General features: G+C 46.1%; 1 long non-coding RNA gene across 1 annotated transcript in view; it reads left to right on the forward strand.

Annotated features, from left to right (window-relative positions):
• Positions 1 to 601: 601 nt before the first annotated feature.
• The window catches only part of LOC138643616 (uncharacterized), a 51,127-nt gene continuing 35,848 nt past the window's right edge, over positions 602 to 15,880 (forward strand). Inside the window, exon 1 of the long non-coding RNA XR_011314215.1 lies at positions 602 to 734. This is a non-coding gene — a long non-coding RNA (uncharacterized lncRNA). The remainder of the gene's footprint in view (positions 735 to 15,880) is intronic.

A 15,880-nucleotide genomic window follows, 5' to 3' on the forward strand; every position in this document is an offset into this window, starting at 1 on the left:
CTGATGCCGGCTATATGAAACAGTCAGCATCTGTCTATTCAAATGCCACTATCGGTCTCTGACAACAGCATTTAAACTACGCCGCAGCTGGTGTGAACACGTGATGGCACCCATTAGAAAAACCTGTGACCCCATTGCAGAGTGCCAATGGTCAGGTCCGAACATTCCAACATGAACAGTTTCCTGGAAAGTGGATTGGTCATTGTGGGCCAGTTAAATGGCCTCTGAAGGTCTCCTGATCTGACCCCATTAGACTTTTATCTTTGAGGTCATCTGACGGCAATTGTCTATGCTGTGAAGAAACGAGATGTGCAGCATCTGAAACAACGGATACTGGAAGCCTGTGCTAGCATTTCTTCTGTGATGTTGCTATCACTCTTGTGTGTCAAGAGCGAGAGAAGAGGGTTGCATTGACAATCCCATACACATACACACAAAGATAGCTACATCAACACACACAGCTTTGCTACATAAACACACCATGTCTGTGTCCTGTTTCTCATTCTCCACTGACAGTCATGTGTCTTGAGACTGTCACATGCCCCAAAGATCCTGGCTGGACCTCCAGTCTTTGCATAGACTGAACAGTGGAGGAACAACATGTAGTCTCTTTGCTCCAACATTGTATTTAGTTATACTTGTGTTCAAGGACTAAGATGCAGCTGAAGTCAGGACATACGCAGTCGCCGATCTCTCGGGAAAGCAGGACAAATCCCCAAGTTTGAAACAGAAAGGTATGCCTATCTCTCTGACTAAGCTGCGACATTCTCTCACTATGCAGATTCACCATAATACGGTCGCTGCCTTTCCTGCTTTTGCTTTTAATTAGGGTATGATATTTCCTCATGATTTACTGAGCAATGCCATGTGATGTGATAGCTGTAAGGCATTATGAAGAAAACTGCCCCAAGCCTTCTCTTACTGATTGAGTCTTTGTCAATGTGTAAAGTTGCAGTGGTAATTGTAACCCCTTTCTGCCATCGGACCGAATAGCACATCCGATGGCAGCACCTCCGCTTTGATGTGGGCTCTGTCGGTGAGACCGCATCAAAGACGGGACATGTCAGCTGTTTTGAGCAGCTGACATGTGCCCGCAATAGGTGTGGGCAGAATTGCTATCCGCCCGCACCTATTAACTAGCTAAATGCCGCTGTCAAACCCTGACAGCAACATTTGACAAGCGCTTCCGGCCATGCGACCGGAAATGCACGCACAGATGACCCCCAATGGTGGTCATCGGTGCGTCAGCATAACAACCAGAGGTCTCCTGCAGACCTCTATGGTTGTTGATGTCAGATTGCTGTGAGCGCCACCCAGAAGTCGGCGCTCATAGCAATGCTGTAATTCTCCTATATAGAGGCGATCTGAGCATCATATCTATGTAGCAGAGCTGACCAGGTTGTGCCAGCTTCTAGCCTCCCATGAAGGCTATTGAAGCATGGCAAAAGTAAAAAAATGTTTTTAAAAATATGAAAAAAAATATATAGAAAAGTTCAAATCACCCCCTATCGCCCCATTCAGAATAAAACGATAAAAATAAAATCAAACCTACACAAACTTGGTATTGCTGCATTCAGAATCGCCCGATCTATCAATAAAAAAAGGATTAACCTGATTGCTAAACGGCATAGCTTTAAAAAAAATTAAAACGCCAGAATTATGTTTTTTTTGGTCGCCACGACATTGCATTAAAATGCAATAACGGGCGATCAAAAGATCGTACCTGCACCAAAATGGTATCATTAAAAACGTCAGCTCGGCACGCAAAAAATAAACCCTCACCTGACCCCAGATCACGAAAAATGGAGGCGCTACAGATAACAAACTTGTGCAATTTTCTTTGGAATTTTTTTTCACCACTTAGATAAAAAGATAAAAAAATAACCTAGGAAAAAATGCAGGCAGCACTCCATAGCTTAAATGTGAAAAAAAGTGGTTTTATTTAAAACCCACATGCTGAGGCAAAGTTTCGGCCCAAATGAGCCTTTTTCAAGCCTCATTTTCAATGGCTTGAAAAAGGCTCATTTGAGCCGAAACATTGCCACAGCATGTGGGTTTGAAACAAAAACAATTTTTTTTGCACCTTTAAGCTGTGGAGTGCTGCCTGCATTTTTTCCAATGTCTGGATTGAGGAAAGTCTTGGATATTTTGTCTGGGAGACTTGCACCCAATTTTCTGTGTTTAAAAAGTATCCTAGACATGCTTGGTGTATACGAACTTTTAATGACCTAGAGAATCATAATGGCAGGTCAGCTTTAGCATTTATTGAACCTAGAAAAAAAGCCAAACAAAAAACAAGTGTTGTATTGCACTTGTTTTGCAATTTCACTGCACCTAGATTTTTTTTCCCATCTTCTAGTACACGACATGGTAAAACCAATGGTGTCGTTCAAAAGTGCAACTCGTCCGGAAAAAACTAAGCCCTCACATGCCCATATTGACAGAAAAATAGAAAAAAAGTTATGGCTCTGGGAAGGAGGGGAGCGAAAAATGAAAACGCAAAACCGAAAAAAGCTCATGGAGTCAAAGGGTTAAGCAATTTGCGCAAAGCAAATTGAAAATTGTTTAAATTTGCCAGGTTTGGCGAATTCTAAAAACTATAGACAAATTAGAGTCATATCAAATGAATTTGATCATCTTTAGTCATCAGTATAATGCCAGGCAGGACAGGTCCTCAAGAACCAGACACAATCTTTGCACCCCATGTCCACCCTGACCAAGTGATAATAAAAATAAACACCCTTCTGAAAATCCTGGACCCCCTTTTTTACTTATAATTCCCTAATATAGAGAGTATGAAAATGAGATTTCCTACAGTAAATCAAACAACCTCCTTAGTTTCTCAAACTGCTTTGTTATGTTTTCTACTACAGTATTGCAATTGTAGTTACGGTACTTTTACTATAGGAAACCAATGTGGGACAGTTTTATTTATTTTATTTTAATTTGAGTTATGCCATTTAACATCTATGTCTGAACGCAAATGCCAACAACTGCTCTGACAGAATAATTCTAGCTGCTTATTTTCATAACAAGAAATATGAGTGCTTTACAAATTATTGGAAACAAATACAGAATAGTCTAAAGGAGTTAAGATTGTGTGGCGTGTGCAGATAGTTGGAATACTTGTGATACCATCCCTTCATATTACTGTTGATCATTTGCTATTCTTTGTTTTGAAAGATTTATGGTTCATTTTTCACATTAGTATTTTTTCCATCAGGAAGAGCTATTGTTGTTTATGTATATTTAATGACTGCAATTCATAAGCATGAGTAATTCTTAATATGTGCTAAATACTGCATCTCATGAATATTGATAGCTAGTATCAGCATCAAATACCTTAAATCAACCAAAACTAGAAAAATAGCAACATAGTAAATGACCAAATTCCAGAAAAGCTCTAAAATGTTTCTGTATTGATATATTCAGGGGCAGACACTGACAGCTTGAGGCCCCTGTGCAAGAAATGTGTCTTGGCCTCCCTCATTTTATGGTGACAAAGCTACAGATATCTATCTATCTATCTATCGTAGCTATCTACAGGGCTTCCACTAGAAATTTCGGGGCCTGATACTGGCAAACTTTTCGGGGCCCCCTTGAAACTCCGCCCAGGCTCCACCCCAGCCCCACCTCCACACTCCACCCCTCGAACTGTCCACAGTCCCACCGCTCTCTCTTGGAAAAACTCCACTTCTCACCTATCACACATTAACAGATCCCATCACCAGATCACACATATAGCCGGCAGCTTATGTTTAGGCCAAAAGATTTTTTAAGCCGCCACCATACCACGGTAGACACTTTTGGCCGGGCCCTACTCTGTTGTAACCTATTAAATATTTGTTAAAATATGCAATGCAATTTAGGTATATTTTTATTTGTTTTTCAATTTTTAAAATGACCAATAATATCACATACAAGGAACAAATACCACTACACCATGTCAAGACCACATATTATCGCCACAGTGATTGAATAACATCGCATATAAGGAATAAATACCACAACACCATGACCAGACACCATATTATTACCACATGGTGACCAAATTGCACATACAAGGGACAAATACCACCGCACCATAACCAGACCACATATTACCACCAGTGACCAAATAATATCACATACAAGGAACAAATACCACCGCACCATGACCAGACCACATATTACCACCACAAAGTGACTGAATACTACAATACTGATCACTGATCAGTAATAAAAAAAACACAATATCATCACCATAAGTGCCATTATACACAGGAGATCTGTACTTAGTATGCAGTGTCTGTGTACAGGTAATACAGTGATCACTGCTGACATTATACACAGGACCTCTGTATATAGTGTATAGTGTCAGTGTATAAGTAACACACTGACTCACCAGTGATGTCTCTAGGTGAAGTCCTTCATCTTTCAACTGTCATCTAGCACAGACCGCTGTCACTTCTTCCAACCAAGACTTGTCTCTGCAGGAAATAACACAGTTATCTCGAGCTCCGCTTGCAGAACACATTACTTAATTTTTCCCAACTTCTACATTACACCACATGAAGAAAAAAAGGCGACATAGTATCACTCTACACAGTAACAGGAACCCCCCCCCCCCCATTTAAAACAGTATACTCAAAAAATAATATTAATACGTCACTACAGTAATAATATCCCCCATCCTGGCCCCCGTGTGTCTTATTCCTGGCTACAGCCATATGTTCTTGCATCGTGCCCTCATGAGTATCCATTCTGCCCCATAAAATCTCCCCATCCTGCCCCATATGATCTCCCCAGCCTACCCCATATGATCTCCTCATCCTGCCCCATATGATCGCCCCATATGATCTCCCCATCCTGCCCCATATGATCTCCCCATCCTGCCCCATATGATCTCCCCATCCTGCCCCATCTGTCTCCATCGTATCCATCCTGCCCCATTATCCTGCACGATCTGTCTCCAATCCTGCCTCCAGTGTCTCCAATCATGCCCCCATGTCTTTCATTCTGCCGCGAGTCTCCAATCATGCCCATATCTCCATTCTGCCCCCAATGTCTCCAGCATTTCTGCCCCCATGTGTCCAGCATTTCTGCCCCCAGTGTGTCCAGCATTTCTGCTCCAGTGTGTCCAGCATCTCTGCCCTGTGTGTCCAGCATCTCTGCCCCAGTGTGTCCAGCATCTCTGCCCCCGTGTGTCCAGCATCTCTGCCCCCAGTGTGTCCAGCATTTCTGCCCCAGTGTGTCCAGCATTTCTGCCCCAGTGTGTCCAGCATTTCTGCCCCAGTGTGTCCAGCATTTCTGCCCCACCATGTCCAGCATTACTGCCCCAGTGTGTCCAGCATTTCTGCCCCCAGCGTGTCCAGCATCTCTGCCACAGCGTGTCCAGCATTCTGTCCCGGGGCCCCCTGGATCGCCGCTCTCAAAAAAAAAAAAAGAGTTCTTACCTGGCCGCGCTCCTGCGGCGGGCGAAGCTCACTCCCTCCACACAGGTAAAGCGCGCACGCCATTGTCAGCCCCTGGCAAAGTGCGCGCTGTGACTCAAGTCAGCTGCCAGCCTCCGATTGGCTGGCAGCTGTTAACTATTGACGTGCGGGTGCGAACCCGCACATCAATAGCGTGCCGCAGCGCCTGTAGGGGGGGCCCAGTGAGCAGATGAGATGGGGCCCGATGCGGGCCCCATACACCAGTCAGGGCAGTAATGCCCTGATGGCGTCCCTGTCTATCTATCTATCTATATATAGCCACACACACATACAATTATATATCTTGGACTGTCTCCTTTATTATGCATATTGTAATCCTTTATTACACAGTGCCCTCTCGTTATGTACCGCACCATCCTTTACATATCAGATTATATAGAGCCCTGTCTTTATTACATACTGTCCTGCCTTGTTAGATATATAATGCAGTGCCTTCTGATGGAGCATGGGAAAGCTTACTTTCTAACGGAGGAGCTGATGGACTTGTCGTCTGGTCACCGGCTGCTCCATCAGCTCCTCCATCAGCAGTCATTTTATATCTAACAAGAGAGGATTATGTAATAAAAGAGGGTGCTGTGATTAAGAAAAAAGCAAGAATTCACTATGTAAGGGACAGCATTCTACATAACAGCAGAGGAAAAAATATATGATAAGGGATGGCACCATATATAGCTAGAGAGGATGGCACGTAATAAGGTACAGTGTTATACATAATAAAAGAGGAAACTATGTAACTAAGGACGGTGTTATACATAATAAGTGAGTACACTATATACTAAGGGATTGTGCTATACATAATAAGTGAGTACACTATATAATATGAGACTGTGTTATACATAATAAGTGAGTACACTATATACTAAGAGACTGTGCTATACATAACAAGTGAGTACACAATATACTAAAGGACTGTGCTATACATAATAAGTGAGTACACTATATACTAAGAGAACTGTGCTATACATACATATTTTTAAGGTTATATTCCTGTATCCGTGTGCAGTGTTGCTGAGTTCTTTTACAGACGCATTGAGCATGTCCTAGTCTGATCCTCAAAATCAGATTTGAAGAGGAAATTCTCTGACCCTCACGGATCTCATTCTCAGATCACTGATTTTTGGATGTGTGAATGGACAAATGAAACTCTACGAGTCTGTGTGCCATCTGATAAGCACACGGACATTTCACACAAATGTGAGAATGTAGAATAAGGGATTTTACAGATAACATTATCACTCCAAGCCACACAGAACAGATTCAGAACAATATTTACATCCAGGTACTTACCGCTGAGATCTCGTCTAACTAGAGTCAATTTCTGCTGTTTCTTCTCCATCTGGTCAGACCTTCATGTTGACATCTCCCACCCACAACTCATCTTGTCGCGATGATCATCGCAGCTCTGAAAATAACAAGGTCACATACATTGTATACATACGTGTATCTCCCTCCTGAATACAGATATGTACCTCACCATTAAAAATATAAAGTGATACACAGCACTGTTCCCTCCATTAACTATAATCTCCGCCACCCAATAATATGAATAATTCAGTCTGTGACTCTCCACAGTTAACTTTAAGACTATGTGCACATGGAAAATATGCAAGGTTTTAGAGTACAAGCAAAGTGAATGAGATCACTGAAGTCTCATGCACATATTGCTTATTTTTCCTTATTTTTGCAATAGATTAAAATCTTCATAATGTCAGTTCTTGCAGCGTATTTTACCCATACTAATGAGTGGCGAAAATAAGCAACAAAAGATTGTCAAAAATGTTGGAAAAAATAAATATATTTCAAGCAGTGTTCTTTCTGCCAACACATTAGGACTAGTGTTGAGCGATACCTTCCGATATCCGGAAATATCGGTATCAGATTGGATCGGCCGATATCCAAAAAATAACGGTTATCGCCGATACCGATACCGGAAACCAATGCAAGTCAATGGGACACAAATATCGGAATTAAAATATACCCCTTCTTTCCTTGTAGGTTAATTCTACATGAAGGAAAACAACTAAGAATAATGTAGAATGTATTGGGGGAGGTGGAGGAGACATTAAAGGCACAGAGGTTTAGCCCAATCAAATGGAATAGCAGGAATTAATTTTTTTTTATGATGTTCGGAGTTACAAAGATATTGACTATGTTAAGCTTTGTTATATTTTGTCAGATATTTATGCTTCACTACTTCCAAGCTCTTCACCTTCTTTTTTACTTCTCCCACACTTTCTTCTTCATCATCCTCAGCAGCAGCATCTTTTTCATCAACTTCTTCTTCACCTTATTCATCTTCTTCTTCTTCAACTTCTTCCTATTATTCTTTTTTTTTACATTCTTCATATTCTTTTTATTCAACTATTATACTTCTTCATATTCTACTTCTTCATCTTCTTCATATTCTTCTTCTTCATCATATTCTTATTTGTGACAGGCATTCCTGTAGTTGTTATCTATAAAAGTTTGAAGATTACACCTTCCGGTCTGCCTGTCACAAAAGATTTACAACAGGATTTGTCCGCGTTCAGTTTGGCGAGCAGGAGCAGGTTTTTTCCAGGGGCTCCACGAGGAGGAACAGACTCACCCCCATACACTGCTTAGTCTTCTGCTGCTTATAATTTAGATCATATCTTTTGCTCTGATTTTTAGTCCTATGCTTAATGTTCTTCTGCTTTTTGTTCTGCAGCTTCTTGTTCTTCTGCTTCATGGTCTTCTGTCTCTTGTTCTTCTGTATCTTGGTCGTTGTCTTCTTGTTCTTTGTCCTTTTGGTCATCTTCTTCAGGGTCATCTTCTTGGTCTTCTTCGGGGTGGTCTTCATGGTCGTCGTCTCCGGGGTCGTCGTCTCCGGGGTCGTCATCTTCTTCAGGGGTGGTCTTCAGGGTCGTTGTCTCCAGGGTCTTCGTCAGGCAGATCCAGAGTGATTACCAAAAACCATTTCAAAAAGCTTGAACTTGGAAATGTAGCAGAAGGTACAAGAGCCAATGGAACTACCGAGGACCAGCTGACGGTACTGGAACCCAGTTACTAAGCAGGAGGTACCCGTGCCAGAAAGCACTACCAAGGACACCAGACGTTGGTGGAACTCGGATACCGAGAAGGAGGCACCTAAGCCAAAGGCTCTGCCTGGAACCAGCTGATGGTACTGGAACCAGGATGGGGAGCAGAATGTACAAGCGCCAAAGACACTGCCAAGAACCAGCTGACGGTACTGGAACCCGGATGGGTAGTAGAAGGTACAAGAGCCAATTGAACTACTGAGGACCAGCTGACGGTACTGGAACCCAGTTACTAAGCAGGAGGTACTCATGCCAGAAAGCACTACCAAGGACCACCAGACGTTGGTGGAACTCGGATACCGAAAAGGAGGCACCTAAGCCAAAGGCTCTGCCTGGAACCAGCTGACAGTACTGGAACCAGGATGGGGAGCAGAAGGTATAAGAGCCAAAGACACTGCCGAGAACCAGCTGACGGTACTGGAACCCGGATGGGTAGCAGAAGGTACAAGAGCCAATGGAACTACCGAGGACCAGTGTTATGAAAGGCAATTCAGTACCACAGTGGACATAGCGGTCAGAGCACATACAGTGATCTGACAATAACCCAAAATCATAGAACGAGCTCTGAGACGTGGGAACTCTGCAGACCGCAATCCCTAATCCTCTCCAAACAACACTAGAGGCAGCCGTGGATTGCGCCTAACTCTGCCTATGCAACTCGGCACAGCCTGAGAAACTAACTAGCCTGAAGATAGAAAATAAGCCTACCTTGCCTCAGAGAAATACCCCAAAGGAAAAGGCAGCCCCCCACATATAATGACTGTGAGTTAAGAAGAAAAGACAAACGTAGAGATGAAATAGATTCAGCAAAGTGAGGCCCGACTTTCTTAACAGAGCGAGGATAGAAAGGTAACTTTGCGGTCTACACAAAACCCTAAAGAAAACCACGCAAAGGGGGCAAAAAGACCCTCCGTACCGAACTAACGGCACGGAGGTACACCCTTTGCGTCCCAGAGCTTCCAGCAACAAATTAGACAAGCTGGACAGAAAAAATAGCAAACAAATAGCAAAGAAGAACTTAGCTATGCAGAGCAGCAGGCCACAGCAATGATCCAGGGAAAAGCAAGTCCAACACTGGAACATTGACAGGAAGCCAGGATCAAAGCATTAGGTGGAGTTAAGTAGAGAAGCACCTAACGACCTCACCAGATCACCTGAGGGAGGAAACTCAGAAGCCGCAGTACCACTTCCCTCCACCAACAGAAGCTCACAGAGAGAATCAGCCGAAGTACCACTTGTGACCACAGGAGGGAGCTCTGCCACAGAATTCACAACAGACCAGCTGATGGTACTGGAACCTGGTTACTAAGCAGGAGGTACCCGTGCCAGAAAGCACTACCAAGGACAACCAGACGTTGGTGGAACTCGGATACCTAGAAGGAGGCACCTAAGCCAAAGGCTCTGCCAGGAACCAGCTGATGGTACTGGAACCCAGGGGGACCTATTCAAGATTGACTTCAAAAGAACCAGCTAATGGTGCTGGAACTCAGATAGGCGGCAGAAGGTCCACATGAAAAAATTGAAAGGCCGGAGTTACCGAAAACTCACAGTCCTAAAGGGGAGCTTGTCCTATTGGCACTATGGAACCAGCCTTGATTGCCAGTTCTCGCAGCTCACATAGGAAGCACCTAAACTGCAGGCACCATAGAGTCGGCTAACCCGACCGCAACCCAACAGGACAACGTAGTATTGGAGGCATAGTGACTTTGACACTACCCGGAAACAGCTGGTGTGCTGGAACGAGGCTGGGCAGGAGGGAGTACCCGTGCCAAAGACCCTGCCGAGAACCAGCTGACGGTACTGGAACCCGGATGGGTAGCAGAATGTACAAGAGCCAATGGGACTACCGAGGACCAGCTGATGGTACTGGAACCTGGTTACTAATCAGGAGGTACCCATGCCAGAAAGCACTACCAAGGACCACCAGACGTTGGTGGAACTCGGATACCAAGAAGGAGGCACCTAAGCCAAAGGCTCTGCCAGGAACCAGCTGATGGTACTGGAACCCAGGGGGACTTATTCAAGATTGACTTCCAAAGGACCAGCTAATGGTGCTGGAACTCAGATAGGCAGCAGGAGGTCCACATGAAAAATAATTGAAAGGCCGCCAGCTGGCCGGGGTTACCCAAAACCCACAGTCCTACAGGGGGAGCTTGTCCTATTGGCACTACAGAACCAGCCTTGATTGCCAGATCCTGCAGCCCACATAGGAAGCACCTAAACTGCAGGCACCATAGAGTCGGCTAACCCATCCGCAACCTGACAGGACAACGTTTTGGAGGCAAAGTGACCTTGACACTACCTGGAAACAGCTGGCGTGCTGGAACCAGGCTGTGCAGGAGGGAGTATCCGTGCCAAAGACACTTCTGAGCAGCAACTGGCAGTGTTGGAGCCAGGGATTACAGGAGAAACAGAGTGTAGGCTGAGGCCTAATTGGAGCAAGTTTAAAATCTGTAATAGTGTGAATGTGGAGGGAGCAGGAGAAATTGCTGCACACACAGCAGGGGATCAGCTGACGTTACTGAACCCCAAAACACTGGACCATGTGTTGACTGTGCAGATGGCACTTCCGAGCAGCAACTGGCGGTGTTGGAGGCCAGGGATTACAGGAGAAACAGAGTGTAGGCCGAGGCCTAATTTGAGCAAGTTTAAAATTGGTAGTAGTGTGATTGTGGAGGGAGCAGGAGAAATTGCCGCATACGCAGCTGGGGATCAGCTGACGTTACTGAACCCCAAAACACTGGACCATGTGTTGACTGTGCAGACGGCACTTCCTAGCAGCAACTGATGGTGTTGGAGCCCAGGAATTACAGGAGAAACAGAATGTAGGCCGAGGCCTAATTGGAGCAAGTTTAAAATCTGTAGTAGTGTGAATGTGGAGGGAGCAGGAGAAATTGGCGTACACACAGCTGGGAATCAGCTGACGTTACTGAACCCCAAAACACTGGAGCATGTGTTGACTGTGCAAACGGCATTTCCGAGCAGCAACTGGTGTTGTTGGAGCCCAGGGATGACAGGAGAAACAGAGTGTAGGCTGAGGCCTAATTGGAGCAAGTTTAAAATCTGTAGTAGTGTGAATGTGGAGAGAGCAGGAGAAACTGCCGCACACACAGTTGGGAATCAGCTGAGGTTACTGAACCCCAAAACACTGGAGCATGTGTTGACTGTGCAGACGGCATATCCGAGCAGCAACTGGCGGTGTTGGAGCCCAGGGATTACAGGAGAAACAGAGTGTAGGACGAGGCCTAATTGGAGCAAGTTGAAAATTGGTAGTAGTGTGAATGTGGAGGGAGCAGGAGAAATTGCCGCACACACCGCTGGGGATCAGCTGACGTTACTGAACCCCAAAACACTGGAGCATGTGTTGACTGTGCAGACGGCACTTCCGAGCAGCAACTGGCGGTGTTGGAGCCCAGGAATTTTCAGGAGAAACAGAGTGTAGGCCGAGGCCTAATTGGATCAATTCCTGCGAGATCCATGCCTTGTTCATTTTCAGAAAAGTAAGCCGGTCAACGTTATCGGAGAATAGTCGCATGCGACGGTCTGTTAGTAAACCACCTGCGGCACTAAAGACTGGTTCCGATAATACACTAGCAGCAGTGTGAGCCAGCACCTCCAATGCATACTGGCTAAGCTCTGGCCATGTATCCAGCTTAGAGACCCAAAATTTGAAGGGGGAAGATCCGTCTGGGAGTACACTGAGAGGGCAAGACATGTAGTCTGTCACCATCTGATGGAAACGTTGCCTCCTGCAGACTGGAGCCGTGTGTGATGGTGTAGACATTTGTGGCGGGCACACAAAACTTTGCCACATTTGGTCTATACTGGTCTTGCCTTGTGCTGAGGCACTGCTTCTGCTCCCTCTTTGTGCAGAGCTTCCTCCACTGCCTCGACGCACTGAGCTGCTTTGTAAAGCACTAGCAGCACTGCTCTCGGTTGGAATGGAGAACATGATGCAGTGCACCAGTGTGTCTTGGTACTCCCGCATTTTACGCTCCTGGTTCAACGGTGTTATGAGGCTTTGTAAGTTGTCCTGGTAGCAAGGATCTAGGAGGGTGTACACCCAATAATCAGCCGTGTTGAGAATGTGGGTGATGCGGCGGTCGTTTCTCAGGCACTGCAGCATGAAATCAACCATGTGCTGCAGACTGCCAACTGGCCAAGAAACGCTGTCCCCTGCTTGAGGCGTGATCTCTGCCTGCCCTGCATCACCCCACCCTCGCTCTACAAACTGACTACTAGAGCATTGTGTAACTCCCTCCTCTGGACAGATGTCTTCCACCTCCATTGACTCCTCCTCATCCCCCTCACAAAGTGTCCCCTGCCTAGGCCTTTGTGAGGAACCACGTTGCGCAGACTGTCCAGAAGCAGATGGCATTTGTTACTCCTCATCCTCCACCTCTTCCACAACCTCCACCCTTAGTGCTTGCAGTGTTTTTTCAAGCAGGCAGATAAGAGGGATAGTCATGCTGACTAGTGCATCATCTGCACTCGCCATCCGCGTGGAATCATGGAAGACACGCAAAACCTGGCAGATGTCCTTCATAGTGGCCCACTCAGTGGTGGTGAAGTCTGAACGGTGCGCAGTGCGACTTTTTTGCGCCTGATGCAGCTGGTACTCCATTATTGCTGCCTGCTGCTCACACAACCGCTCCAACATATGTAAGGTTGAATTTCACCTGGTGGGTAGGTCACATATGATGCGATGTTCCGGAAGGCGGAATCGGCACTGCAGAGCTGCAATGCGCGATCTTGCCATGCTGGAACGCCACAAGTGAGCGCACTCTAGGCGGACCTTGTGCAGCTGTGCATCAAGATCCGGATAGTCCCTCAAAAAACTCTGCACGACCAAGTTGAGCACATGTGCCAGACATGGAATGTGAGTGAGATTGCCTAGGCCCAGAGCTGCCACCAGATTTCGGCCATTGTCACACACTCTTCCATGCCTGGCTGGAGATTCGCTGGCACAAACCATACGTCGCTCTTCTGCTTGATGGCATTCCAGAGCTTCTGTGCTGTGTGGCTTCGATTCCCCAAGGAAATTAATTTCAATACGGCCTGTTGATGTTTGGCCACCGCTGTGCTCATATCGGTCACAACAGGTAAGCGTTCACGGGTCCATGTGGAGGTAGACTGTGACGGCTCCTGCAGCACTGATTCTGAGGAACTGGAGTATGAGGAGGAGTCAATGAGTACAGACTGGATTCCTGCAATCCTTGGAGTTGGCAGATCGTGTACGGTTCCACTCTCAAGATCTGTATCTGGCTCCACAATATTTACCCAATGGGCAGTGAGGGAAAGGTATAATCCCTGTCTATGGTGACTGGTCCACGCATCGGTGGTCAGGTGGACCTTGCTACAGATGGCATTTAGTAGTGCATGTTTAAAGTTTCCCTCTACATGCTTTTGCAGGGCAGGGACGGCTTGCCTGCTGAAATAAAAGCGGCTGGGCACATTGTATTGTGGGACTGCCAATGCCATGAAGTTACGGAAGGTGTCAGTCTCCACCAGCCTGAATGACAGCATTTCAAGGGACAGTAGTTTTGCAATGCCAGCATTCAGAGCCTGTGCTCGGGGGTGGTTTGCCGAGAATGGCCACCTTTTCTCCCATGCCTCTGCTACCGATGGCTGTAGACTGGGCTGGGAGTGTGAGGATGACAGGGAACGTGGTGCTGTGGGTGGAATTACACTGGGTCTCTGTACAACAATGCCAGAGGTCCTTCCATGGCGATCCTGTGAGGAAGCCGAACCAGCTGTGTGTGAGCTGGAGGAAGAGGCTACAACACGAGCTGAAGAGGTGTTAAGTGGCGCTGTAGGTTGGCCTAGGTCTTCAGTGTTTTTGTAACTCCACCACGTGCTTGGTCCGCACATGTTTCCACATATTTGTGGTATTGAGGTTGCTGACAATTTTCCCTCTTTTCACTTTCTGATGACACAGCTTGCATTTGACAAAGCAAATGTCATCTGCAACTATGTCAAAAAAGGACTAGGCACTGCAAGTCTTGTGAGCGCCCGTTTTGGGTTTTGGAAGAGGCATGCTCCTAATGGGTGCCGAAGTGGAGGCTTCAGGCAACCCATTCTGCCCCCTCCCTCTCCCTCCTTTTTGGGCCGTTCGTGGAATCTCTTCCTTGGAGCTGCTCCCACCACTTTCCTGTACCTCACGCCATGATAGGTCAAAGACCTCATCATCTACACTACCCTCTTCCAACAACTGCTTCTCCTGGGTAGTCTCGGCAGCACCAGAAAGTGGCACCTGAGTCTCATCATCAGATGCGTACTGAGGTGTGCTGACCACAGGCACTGGCCCACCCGCCTCTTCAGATTCAGAGAGACAAAGCAGTTGCGCATCACTGCATACTGTCTCTTCTTCCATTTCTCGAATGCTGCTTGGCTGGCCCCCTCTTTCCAATCCAGGAGATTCAGAGAACAGAAGTAGAGATGGCTCCTGTCCAGGGCTCTCTGACTGCCTGGGCAATTTGGCAGGTGGTGAAGAGACAGATGGGTGCTCTTCAGTGCTCTGGACCTGAGAGGATGTGGCACTAATTGAAGTCGATGCGTTAGTTGCCATCCATCTGACAACGGCTTCAAGTTGTTCTTCCCGCAGCAGTGGGGTATGGCGAGCTCCTACAAAGCTGCGCATAAAGGACTGTTCCCTGGTAAAACTGGGGGATGCTGAGTCACTGGTGCTGGCAGCAGGCACAGAATCCCCACGTCCTCTCCCTGCAGAAACTCCACGCCCACGACCATGTGCCTTACTCCCTGCCTTCTTCATCTTGGTAAACTGATAAAGATAGGCAGAAAAGTACTAAGAGCTTAGTGTGCTTATTCCTGAACAGCTGCTAACAGGTATAAGAAACACTAATTTTATAAAGTGTGGACTAGACTTTAATATGAGCTAATGTGGCCTACACAACTGTAAAGTGGAGTGTTTGGTGATTGGTGAACTTTATTTAGGTTTTTTTTTGGACAAAAAAAATGGATGTGCCCAAAGATGTAAAATCGATAGTATCACAAACTTTTTGTAGATATTACAATGCAGGAAGGTAACCTACAATGCAATAGATAAGGCTCCAAAAAATGGGCTAATACTAATCTGGCTGGGGCTGCAGGGCACAAGGCGGCAGAAAGGCTCCTCTATCTACTCCTATATAGTGCACGCAATCTAGCTGGATACGGATGGAAGCACACCACTAATAGGAGAACTCTGGAAAAATGAGCTGCACTTTTGAAAAAAAGGACAATGAATGAGGCAGTGACGCACGCTGAGCGGACTACAACCAGATGTGACTGCAGAACACACTGCAGCGAGAGCTGCACTCACACACACAGACCTTGCAGAAAGCTGTG

This window comes from Ranitomeya imitator, chromosome 6 (genome assembly GCF_032444005.1).
Source record: "Ranitomeya imitator isolate aRanImi1 chromosome 6, aRanImi1.pri, whole genome shotgun sequence".
In the NCBI taxonomy this organism is placed as follows: Eukaryota; Metazoa; Chordata; class Amphibia; order Anura; family Dendrobatidae; genus Ranitomeya; species Ranitomeya imitator.